This window comes from Cavia porcellus, unplaced genomic scaffold, assembly GCF_034190915.1.
Source record: "Cavia porcellus strain 051 isolate PalLab524CR breed Dunkin Hartley unplaced genomic scaffold, mCavPor4.1 scaffold_8, whole genome shotgun sequence".
Classification (NCBI taxonomy): Eukaryota; Metazoa; Chordata; class Mammalia; order Rodentia; family Caviidae; genus Cavia; species Cavia porcellus.
This window is the reverse complement of record NW_026947491.1, coordinates 33,341,309-33,353,372: the sequence shown is the minus strand read 5'-3', so window position 1 is coordinate 33,353,372 and position 12,064 is coordinate 33,341,309.

Below are 12,064 nucleotides of genomic sequence, written 5' to 3'. Positions count from 1 at the left end.
GTCTGAATCTTGTTTTGATTTCAGTGCTGTCTGTTTTGATTTCTTTAACAGTCAAAGACTTTTTTCATGTATTCATTGGCCATTTTTACTTCTTCCCCTGAGAAGTGCTTATTCATTTCAATTGCTGATTTTTTATTGCATCTTTTATTTTGAGAGAGTCTAATTTCTTTTCCTTTCTCTGTATATTCTAGATTTAGTCATCTGTCTGCAGAATAGCTAGCAAATTGTTTTTTCCATTCTGTAGGTTGTCTCTTCATTCTGGTGGTTGTTTCCTTTGCTGTGCAATAAGTTTTGATTTGATATAATCCCATATGTTGATTCTTTTTTTTTTTTTAAAGTTTTATTTAAGGAGAAAAAGAAAAAAAAAAACAGAAAAAGGGTACAAGTTTTACAGAATTTCAGAAAGAATAAACAGTAGGAAACCACCAGCTAATAGATTACACATTGTTATCCCAGAAATAGTTGTTCAAGTTACAAAATTAAAGCATATAAAGTGGACTTTCAAACAGTGAGACTGCAAACAGTTTTGTTCAATGATCCAACAAAACTCAGTAATATGGTTATCTATCTTATATGCTTAAATATATATGCAGTTATGTCATTTAGAGCATTTTCTTTTCCTTTCTTTTGTACAATGACAATTACACATTTTGGGTTTTATTACTCCCACAGTTCTTATTACTTTTTTTTTGAAGAGAGTAAAACCTAATGTGACATAACAGAACAGAGTCAGTCAAATCAAAAGGATGGACATAATAGATAATGTAAAAACAAAATACAAGGTGATCAACAATGGTTACCATACTGCCTCTTGCTATCTTAAAAAGAATTGACTATATCATCAGTTATAATAAAATTGAACAAAACAGTAAATAATAAAACCAAAACATTGGAGACATTACAGGACTTTAAAAGAAGATAATAGTCAACAAGAATGGATGTCATAATGAATCTTATTGTCTTCACAGTTGTTGCCTATACTTTCGGACTTGGTACTATCAAGCAAAGCAGAATAGGGGAAAATCAAAACAAGATGGTGAGGGCAATACAGGGTTTCAAATCAAGTTAATAGGAAATCAAAGTGGGTTACTATAATGTATCCTGCTATTTTTTATTTTTTCCCTTAATTAAAAAGATAAAAATAATAAAAAAGGAGATTGAGATAAAAGATGACATAATAACAAAACAGCACAGGTCAAAGCATAACCATTTAAGCAAAATAGTGTTTCACCACCAAGATATCCCTACATAAAAGTAGTTACCATAGTGTCTCTTTCCTTGAAATCTTTGAGTATAACTTCATATACTATAGCACCAAACATATTAAGACAATGTAAAACCATTCAAGAGAATGACAGTATTATAGGGTATTTAGAACCAACTATCAGAAAATGAACAATGGTTTCTGTATAATCTCCTTGTCTATAAAAGTTTTTGTTTATATTATCACATATAATAAAATCCAACAAGATACAACCTGTTAAGACCAGTCGAGAAAGAAGAATAAAAGCTTGATGGGACTTCAAAACAAGATGATACTAAATCAGCACTAGCTATTATAATGTCCTGTTTTCTCCAAAATACCTGTTCCTGCCATCCAATCTTCTCTGCCTCATTTCTGTTGAGATCTTTTTCTGTCATTTGTTGTCAGTTTGTCTTCTTTTTTTTTAAATTTTATTTAAGGAGAAAAGAAAAAAAAAAGCAGGGAAAGGGTACAAGTTATACAGATTTACAGAAAAAAAATGAACAGTAGGAAATCACTAGTTAATGGATTACGTATTGTCATCTTAGAAATAATTGTTCAAGTCACAAAATTAAAGCTTGTAAAATGGACATTCCATCAATGATACTGCAGACAGTTCTGTTCATTGATCCAGTAAAACTCTGTGATATCATTTTCTATCTTATACACTTAAATATACATGCAGTTACATAGTTTGGAGCACTTTCTTTTCCTCTCTTTTGTACCATGACTATTACACATTTTGGGTTTCATTGCTCCCACGGTTCTTATTACTTTTTTGGAAGAGAGTAAAACCAAATGTGACATAACAGAACAGAATCGGTCAAGTCAAAAGGGTGGACATAATAGATAATGTAAAAACATAATACAAGGTGATCAACAATGGTTACTATAATGCCTCCCGCTATCTCTAATAGAATTGCCTATATCATTAGTTATAATACAATTGAACAAAACAGTAAAGAATAAAGCCGACAAAACCAAAACATTGGAGACATTGTAGGTCTTCAAAAGTAGATAAAAGTCAACAAGAATGGGCGTTATAATGCATCTCATTATCTTCACAGCTGATGCCTAAACTTTCGAACCTGATACTATCCAGCAAAACAGAATAGGGGAACATCAGTTAAAAACCAGATGGTGAGAGTAATACAGGGCTTTAAATCAAGGTAATGAAAAGTCAAAGTGGGTTACTATAATATATCCTGCTATTTTTTCCTTTAATTAAAAGGATAAAGATAAGAAAGTAAATAATGGAGTGGAGATTGAGATAAAAGAGGGCATAACAACGAAACAGCGCAGATCAAAACATAACCATTTAAGCAGAATAGTGTTTCACCACCAGATAATCCTAACCTAAAAGTAGTTACCATATTGTCTCTTTCTTTGAAATCCTTGAGTACAACTTCGTATACTGTAGCATTAAGTATATCAAAACAATGTAAAACCATTCAAGAGAATGACAGCATTACAGAGTATTTAGAATCGACTAACAGAAAATGAATAATGGTTTCTGTATAATCTCCTTGTCTTTACAAGGTTTTTGCTTATACTATCGTACATAATAAAATCCAGTAAGATACAACCTATTTAGACCATTGGAGACAGAAGGGCAGAAGCTAGATGAGACTTCAAAACAAGATGATACTAAATCAGTATTACCTATTAAGATGTTATTTTCTCCAAAATAGCTGTGCCTATCATCCAATCTTCTCTGCCTCATTTCTGTTGAGCTCTTTTTCTGTCAGTAGCTGTCAGTTTGTCTTCTTCATTTTGTTCTCTGCTCCATTCATTGTGGCCTCCCCGCCACTATTTCTGGGTTCTTTGTATTTTTCTTTTTTAAGAATATCCTGCAATACTCTCTGTAGAGTTGAATTGGTGGTTGCAAATTCCCCCAGTTCCTCTTTATCCTGGAAGCACCTTGTTTTTCCATCAATTTCCAGGGACAGTTGTGCAGGATATCTCAATCTTGGCTGGAGATTATTATCTTTCAAAGCTTGAATTATTTCCCCCCACGCTCTTCGTGATTTGATGGTTTGTGCCGAGAAATCTGCTGTAATTCTGATGGGTGTTCCCTTGTAAGTGGTCTGTTTCTTGTCTCTTACAGCTTTTAATATTCTGTTCTTGTATTGAATTTCTGGAATTTTTATTATTATATGCTTGGGTGTTGCTCTGTTTGGGTTGTAGGTAGCTGGGGTCCTGTATGCCTCATACATCTGAGTATCTTTACCTTTTGCTAAATTAGGAAAATTCTCCTGGATTATTTCTGTGAGTAGCTTTTGTAGTTCACTTGTTTGTGTCCCTACTTCTTCTTTTATGTTCTTAATCCTTAAGTTATGGATCCTCTTATCATCTTCTTGTCTTTGTATTATTGCTGTTTGTTTCTTTGTTATTTTTAAGAAGTTTTTCATTTCATTCTCCCATATTACAAGTCTGCCCTCCAGTTCAGATAGTCTGTCCTTAGTTTCTTTCAAGCTGTTATGCCAGTCTTCTATAGACTTCTTAGTATCTTGGTAGTCCCTTTGAACCTGCTTCACGTATTCTATGCTTTCTCTGTTTTCTCCATCAAACAATTCTCCCCTTTTTTTCTGTTCTTCCATTCTACCATCTGTTTTTTCTTGGGTGGTACTTAGCATTTCTCTAACTATTCTGCATACTTCTAGCTTCAGGTCGTTGATAACTTCATTCCTGAATTGGTCTATGAGGCTCTCTATATGGTGCCTTATGTATATTGGTGCGGTGTCTGCTATTGCCTGTTTCTCAGAATTGGGGGCCGAGGAGCCTTTCTTGTTGCTGCCTCTTCCCATGCTGCCTCTTCTTCTCTGTTCCTTATATATGCAAACTTATATAAGAGGCCCAGCTTCTCTCCCAGTCAGCCACAGCCTGATCGAATTGCGCCAGTTAGGTGTTCCCGCTCACCGCTGCGCACCAGGGAGTTACGGACCAGGCAGCCTACGCGTCTCCCCTCCCGGCCACCGTCAGGCTCTGGGATCTGGGTTGGGACAGCCTACCAGGTCCGCCCGCAGCGTCACGCAGGCCAGGCACTTTTCACCAATCCCGCCCGAGAGGGGGATGTGTGGCTGGAGTCGCCACCGCGCCCTGCTCCCGCAGGACTGCTCGGGCCCAGAAAGTCCTCCGCTGGAGTCAAACTGTGGTAGAGTGTGAGCTTCTCTCACTCACCTCACCACAAGTCAGTGCACGCCTCCCTGCCGTTCGCAGATTGCCGTTCTCAGAGCTTCTGCGCGTCTCTCTCCTTGCCGAGCCACTGTAGAGGCAGCCAGCCGCCGCGCGGCGGGAAACCCAAATCGCGGCTTACAATGGCGTGGGGTCCAGCCTCCACACCGAGGCTTTTCTGTTCCTGTTTTAGCACCAGGAATGCATTCCAAGTTGGTTTCTCTCAGCCCAGTTCGTTCCTGAGTCAGCAGAGCATATGTCCACCTGCTTATGTCTCCTTAGTCCGCACCATTCCTGGCTTCTGAGCCGAGTCTTTCAGAGAGCCTCCGGTAGTTGCTGTTATCTGTCCGCCATGTTCTCCCGGAAGTCCATATGTTGATTCTTAATGTTATTTCTTGTGCCATTAAGGTTCAGTTTAGAAATTCCTTGCCTATGCTTATGTAAGAGTTCTGCCTATTTTCCAGAAGATTTAGTGTTTCTGCTTTAATAATATCTAGGCAATTGATTCCTCATCTTACTTTTCTTTTTCTTTTTCTTCTTCTTCTTATTCTTTTTTTTTTTTTTTTTTTTTTTTTTTTTTGGTACTGGAGATCGAACTCATGACCTCATGCTTGCCAGGCAGGTGTTTATGCTGCTGAGTTAAATCCCTAGCCCTCTCTAGGCCATCAATTCACTTTGATTTTATTTTAGTTCCACGTGAGCAATATGAGTTTAGATCATTCTTCTACATATGTATACCAGCCTCCCCGGCATCATTTATTAAGAGGCTGTCTTTCCTCGTGTTACATTTGTGACCCCTTTGTCAAAGATCAGATGGCTGAATGCTCCTGATGTTGTTTTTGTATGCTCAGTTCTGTTCTGTTAATTTACATATCTGTTTTTACGATGCTTTTTTTTAACCACTGTAGCTTTCTAACGTAACTTGAAGTGTGGGATGGTGATGCTTCCTGCTTTATCCTGGTTGCTCAGGATTGCTTGGGTATTATGTGTCTCTTCTGGTTTCTCATAAATTCAGAATTGTTTTTTCTTGTTCTGTGAAGAATGCTGTTGGTATTTTGGTAGGAACTGAATTTAAAAATATATAATTTTTTGTAATATGGTAATTCTGAAAATATTGGTGCTGCCTATTCAGGAATAGGGAATTTATTTTTATTTTCTAATTTCCTCTTAAATATCTTTTTCTCAGAGTACTATACTTTTCTTTCTTTTTTTTTTCTTTTTACTTTTTATCGGTACCGGGGATCGAACTCATGACTGCCTGCTTGCAGGCAGGCGCTTATGCCACTGAGCTAAATACCCAGCCCCTATACTTTTCATTATAGAGATTTTTAATTTCCTGGGTTAGATTAATTCCTAGGTATTTAATTTCTTTTGAAACCACTATGCAATTTTAAAAACTGATTTCTTTCTTGGTGAATTCATTGTTAGTGTATAGGAATATTATTGAATTTTGTGTGTTGATTTCATATTCTGCTATTTTGCTGAATTTGTTGACTAGTTTTAGGAGTCTATCTCTGTGTCTTTATCTTTGTCTCTGTCTCTCTCTCTGTCTCTCTGTGTCTGTCGGTCTGTCTGTCCGTCTCTCTCAATTTTTGAAATTTTTGGGTCTTCTGTATAAAGGATCATGTCACCAGTAAATAAGGATAGGTTGATTTCTTCCTTTCCTATGCATATTCCTTTTATTTCTTGGCTGATTTCTCTGGCTAATACTGTGACTACTGTATTGAGCAGGAGTGGTGAGAGAGGACAGCCAAGACTTGTTTCTGATTTTAGAAGAAATGCTTTGTTTTTCTCCATTTGACAGGATGTTTGTTATAAATGGCTTTTATCAGGTTGAGATAAGGTCCTTTTATATCCACTTTTATCAGTTTTTAATTATGCATGGATGTTGGATTTTAACAAAGGCTTTTTGAATTTTTTTATTTTAAAGAGATTAAGATAAAAGGATATAACAAAGCAGATCAGAACAGAACAATTTAAGCAACACTGTATTTCACCACAAGACAACCCGATATAACGGTAGCTACCATAATGTCTCTTTCCTTAAAATAGTTGAGCATATCTTCATACACAATAGTATCAAACATAACAGAATAGTATAAAATCATTCAAGAGAATGAAAGTATTACAGGGCATTCAGAACCTAATAACAGAAAACAAATAATGGTTACTATATTAACTCATTGTCCATAAAACATTTGTTTATACTACTACACATGATAAAATCCAATAAGATACTACATGATAGAACCAGTGGAAACAGAAGAACAAAAGTATGGTAAGATTTCAAATCAAGATGATATTAAATCAACACTGGCTATTATAAAGTTTTGTTTTCTTCAAAATAGCTGTTCATACCAACACAGATAATAAAATCAAACAACCCAGGATAAAACCATTCCAACTAATGAATGAAAACATTATAAGGCTTCAAAGCAATGTAATGGGGAATCATGATTACCATAAACTTTTATGTACTCTTACCATTTCTTGCACTAGGGAGATTGTATGGTATTTATACATGTGAGTTTGATTTATTTCACTTATGAGTCTGGTCTAAAGTTGCATCCATTTATTTATAAATATTTCAATGTGATCATTCCATGGGAGAGTTTGACGAATACTGGTATTAGCTCTTCCCTGAGGTTTTCATAGAATTTTTCAGAGAATCCATTAGGTCCTGAGCCTTGCTTGGTAGAGGATTTTTTTTTATTTTAAAGAGAGTAAAATTAAACAGAACAAAACAGATCATAAGGAAACAATTTTAAGAAACATGAATTTCAAAGCAAGACCACTGGAGATCTGCACTGTTTATCGTATTGTCTCTTGTTTTCTTCCAAATAGTTGCCAACATCTTCACACACAGTGAATATATACTTAACATTATAGTACTAAACTAATCAGAACAGGATAATGAAGGCTTTTTAGGTCTTCAAGACCGGACAATAGGAAAGTCAACAATGGCTCTCATAATATATTTCTTGTTCTCTTCAAAATAGCTATCCATACCTTTACATATGTTGAAATTAAACATGAGACTAGACTAATATCACTATGAACAGTGAATAATAGTATTGCTACGTTTTATATCATAATGCTACAGAATTAGCACTGGGTATCTTAGTTTTCTTGTGCAGAGTATCTGTTCATTACATCATGCATTATATAGTCTGTTCCCATAAACTGTTTAGAAATTCTACACATGTGTGAATCTCTACATGTATACCTATCCTTTCTGTATTATAGGGAAAAAAAAATCAAAACAAGTCAACAAAACATATTCCTTGAAAAACACGAAGCAAAAAAGACACATAAAACTACAATACTAGGTGATCTACAGTGGTTACTATGCTGTCTCTTGTTATTTTTTTTCTTTTTTATTTTATTTAAAGGAGAAAAAAACAAAACAGTATAAGGGTAAAAATAATACAGAATTTCAGAAAACACAGTAAGAAATCACTAGTTAATAGATTACATGTTGTTATCTTAGAAATAGTTGCTCAAGTTACAGGATTAAAGCATACAAAGTGGACATTCAAACAGTGAGACTGCAAACAGTTGTGTTCAGTGATCCAACAAAAACTTAGTAATATGGTCTTCTATCTTAACATACCTAAACACACTTGCAGTTGTATCTTTTAGAGCATTTTTTCCCTCTTTTTTAAAACAACATTTACACATTTTGGGTTTTATTACTCTCATAGTTCTTATTACTTTTTTTTGGAAGACAATAAAACCAAATATGACAAAACAAAGCAGTCAGTCAAAACAAAGGATAGACATAGTACATGATGTAAAAACAGAATACAAGGTAATCAACAATGGTTACCACAATGCCTCTTGCTACCTTAAAAAGAATTGCCTATATCATCAGGTATAATAAAATTGAACAAAACAGTACAGAACAAGACCAATAAAATCTAAATATTGGAGACATTACAGGACTTCAAAAGAAGATAATAGTCAAAGCAGAATGGGCGTCATAGTGAATCTTATTGCTTTCAAAGTAGTTGCCAATAGCCTCAAACTTGATACTATCAAACAGAACAGAACAGAGTAAAATCAGTCAAAACAAGATGGTGGGAGCAATACTTCAAAGGCTTCAAATTAAGCTAGCAGGAAATCAAAAAAGTTACTATAATATATCCTGCTAATTTTTTTGATTTTTCCCTTAATTAAAAAATAATAATAAAATAAGTAAATACATTTTTAAAAAAAGGGAGATTGAGATAAAAGAGGACATAACAACATAACAATACAGATCAAAGCATAACAATTTCAGCAACCTAGTGTTTTACCACAAGATAACCCGACTTAATAGTAGTTACCACGGTGTCTCTTTCCTTGAAATATTTGAATATAACTTTGTATACTATAGCATCAAACATATCAAGACAGTGTGAAACCATTCAAGAGGTTTCAATACAAATGAAAGTATTACAAGGTATTTAGAACCAGCTACTGGAAAATGAACAATGGTTTCTATATTATCTCTTTGCCTATAAAAATTTTTGTTTATACTATCACATATAGTAAAATCCAGTAAGATACAACATGACAAAATCAATGGAGACAGAAGAGCAACAGTTTGGTGGGACCTCAAAACAAGATGGTATTAAATCAGCACTAGCTATTATGATGTCTTGTTTTCTTCAAAATAGCTGTTCATATCATCACAGGCAATATTATCAAACAGCCCAGAATAAACGCATTCCAATTAATAAGTGAAAACTTTATAAGGCTTCAAAGCCACATAATGGGGAATCATGATTACCACACACTTTTACATATTTGAATCATTTCTTACAATAGGGAGACTATTCGGTATTCATATATGTGAGTTTGATTTATTTCACATATGAGTATGCTCTCAAGCTGCGTCCATTTATTTATAAATATCTCAATGTGATCATTCTTTATAGTTGAGTAGTACTCCATTGTATAAAAAAAAACACAACTTTTTTATCCATTCCTCAGTTGATGGATACTTGGGTTGTTTCCAAGATCTGGCTATTACAAATTGTGCTGCTATAAACATAGTTGCACATATATCACTGTGGTATGATGCTTCCAGTTCTTCTGGGAATATGCCTAGAAGTGGAATAGCTGGAACAAATGGGACTTCCAATCCCAGGTTTTTGAGAAATCTCCAGACTGACCTCCACAATGGTTGCACCAGTCTACACTACCACCAACAGTGCAGAAGAGTTCCTTTTTCCCCAAAGCCTCTCCAGCATTTGTTGTTGATGGTTTTCTTGATCCTGACCATTCTTTTAGGAGTGAGATGGAATCTCGTGTGGGTTTAATTTGCATTTCTCTAATGACTAATGATGATGAAAATTTTTACATGTATTTATTTGCCATTTTTATTTCTTCATCTGACAAGTGTGTATTCATCTCAGATGCCCATTTTTGGATAGGATCTTTGAATTTTGGGGGTCTGATTTTTAAAATTCTTTATATGTTTTAGACCAGAAGTCCTTTGTCTGAGGGAGAGTTCACTAAGATTTTTTCCCAGTTTGTGGGTTTTCTTTTCACTATCCTGGAGATTTCTTTTGACATGCAGAAACTTTTTAATAAGAGATGGTCCCAGTTATTGATTCTGGGAAGCATTTCCCGTATGGTTTGAGTCCTGTTCATGAATTCTCTACCTACCCCTATGTCTTCAAGGTTTCTACCCAATTTGTCTTCCAATAGATTTAGCGTTTCTGTTTTAATATTCAGATCTTTGATCCATTTAGACTTTAATTTAGTACATGGTGATAGGTATGGGTCTACTTTTAGTTTTCGGCATATGGAGAACCAGTTTTTCCAACACCATTTATTAAAGAGACTGTCGTTCTTCCAGTGAACCTGTTTGGCTCCTTTATCAAATAGGTATGGTGATAAAGGACATCCTGTCTTGTGCCTGATTTTGAAGTAAAGGCCTTCAATTTTTGGCCACTTAGTATAATACTGGCTGTTGGTTTGTCATAGATGGCCTTTATTTATTGAGGTAAAGACCATCTATTCCAATTTTCTGTAAAGTTCTTATCATAAATGAATGTTGGACCTTATCAAAAGCTTTTACTGCATCTATAGAAATGATCATGTGATTCTTACTTTTGGCTTTATTGATATGGTGGATTACACTTATTGATTTACATATGTTGAACCATCCCTGAATGCCTGGGATGAATCCCACTTGGTCATGGTGAATAATCTTCTTGATGATTTGCTGCATCCTATTTGCCAATATTTTATTGAGAATTTTTGCATCTGTATTCATTAGGGAGATTGGTCTATAGTTCTCTTTTTTAGTTGGGTGTTCCTGAGGTTTTGGTACTAGAGTAATATTTACTTCCAGGAATGACTTAGGAAGGATTGCTTCCCTTTCAATTTCATTGAAGAGTTTGAGGAGTGTCAGCATTAGGTCTTCTTTGTATTTCTTGTAGAATTCTGCAGTGAATCCGTCTGGGCCTGGGCTCTTCTTTGTAGGTAAGGACTTAATTACATTTTCAATTTCATTAATAGAAATTGGGCTATTCAGCAGTTTTACATCCTCTTGACCTAGCTTGATTCATTGATTCTTTAGATTGTTTTCTTAGTCTCTGTTGCACTGATTTATGCTCTGACTTTTATAATTTCCTCTCTTCTTTTGGCTTTGGGCTTGACTTGATCTTGTTTTTCTAGCTGTTTGAGGTGTAGCATCAGGTTATTTATTTGTATTCGTTCTGTTTTCCTGATGTGGGAACTCAGTGCAATAAATTTTCCTCTGAGGATGACTTTTCATTGCATCCTACAGATTCCAGTAAGTTGTATTTGTATTTTTGTTTGCTTGTAGGTATTGTTTAATTTCTTATTTAATTTCCCCTGTGACCCACTGATTACTCAAGAGTGTGTTCAGTTTCCATGTGTTTGTGGGATTTTTGCAGTATCTTTTATTATTAATTTCTAATTTCAAAACACTATGATCCGATATGCAAGGGATAATTTAAACTCTTTTGCATTTATTTAAATATGTTCTGTGAGCTAATATATGGTCTATTTTAGAGAATGACCCATGTACTGCTGAGAAGAATGTGTATTCTGATGTTGTTGGATGGAACACTGTATATGTCTATGAAGTTCATTTGCTCACATGTGTGATTCAATTCTGTTATTTTTTGCTAGTTTTCTGTCTGATTGATCAGTTGGTTTGTGTCAATGTTGTGTTAAGGTCCTGTTGCAATTGTGCTACTGATAACTTGATTTTTCATTTCCGTTAATACTTGTTTTATATAACTGGGTGCTCCAGAATTTGGTCCATATATATTTAAGATAGTTATCTCTTCCTCTTGAGGTTTTCCTCTTACAAGTATGTAGTGACATTATTTATCTCTTCTGATCATTCTTGGTTTAAAGTTCACATTGTCTGCAAACAGAATGGCTACTCCTGCTTTTTTTTGGGTTCCTGTTGCGTGAAGTATTGTTTTCCATCATTTGACTTTCAGTCTGTCAGTATCCTTCTGGATTAGATGGGTTTCCTGTAAACAGCATATGTTTGGATTTTGTTTCTTGATCCAATCTGCCAGTCTGTTTCTTTTAATTGGTGCATTGAAACCATTTACATTAATGGTTATAACTGTTATATGTTGGTTTATCGTTGACATGTTATCTTTCTGCTGT